We start from the raw sequence: 960 nt of genomic DNA, 5'->3' as shown, positions 1-960 counted from the left end.
CAGCAGAAGAATCCAGATCATCAAAATAAAAGCCCAAATCCAGGACATAGAAGACAAAAGATAATACAAAAAAATCAATGAAACTAAAAGCTGTTTCTTCGAAAGGATAAACAAGATCCATGGTCCCCTAGCTAGAATGACCAAGAAAAAACGAGAAAAAACTCAATAAGCACAATCAGAAACACAAAAGATGAAGTCACATCTGACCCTGAAGAAATACAAAAGATCATTAGAGACTACTACAAACACTCGTATGGAAGCAAACTTGAAAACCTTAAGGAAATGGAGGACTTTCTGACATCACACAACCTACCTAGGTTGGAACAAGAAGAAATTGAGACCCTAAATAGAAATCGACTACATGATAAGAAAACTACCTACAAAAAAAAAGCCCTGGTCCAGATGGCTTTCCAGCAGAATTCTGCAAGACATTTAAGGAGGAGCTGATACCAACCCTACTGAAAGTATTCCAGGTGATTGAAAAAGATGGAACTCTCCCCAAATCATTTTACAAAGCCAACATCACATTGATACCCAAGCCAGGTAAAGATCCAACATAGAAAGAGAACTACAGACCAATATCTTTGATAAACATAGATGCTAAAATTCTCAACAAGATCCTAGCAAACCGGATTCAACAATACATATCAAAATTCATCCATCATGACCAAGTAGGCTTCATTCCTGGAATGCAAGACTGGTTCAACATTTGTAAAACCATAAATGTAATTATAAATACATCAACAGATGTCAAAACAAATACCACATGATTATATCATTAGATGCAGAAAAATCTTTTGATAAAATCCAGCACTCCTTCTTGATAAAAACCGTCAAACATCTAGGCATATGGGGAACATACCTCAAAATAGTAAAAGCCATCTACGAGAAACCCACAGCCAGCATACTCCTAAACAGACAAAAATTGGAACCATTTCCCCTGAAAACTGGAACAAGACA

Source organism: Carlito syrichta, unplaced genomic scaffold (genome assembly GCF_000164805.1).
Source record: "Carlito syrichta isolate Samal-C Ts95f unplaced genomic scaffold, Tarsius_syrichta-2.0.1 Scaffold314765, whole genome shotgun sequence".
NCBI lineage: Eukaryota > Metazoa > Chordata > Mammalia > Primates > Tarsiidae > Carlito > Carlito syrichta.
Note: the sequence above shows the minus strand (reverse complement) of the source record.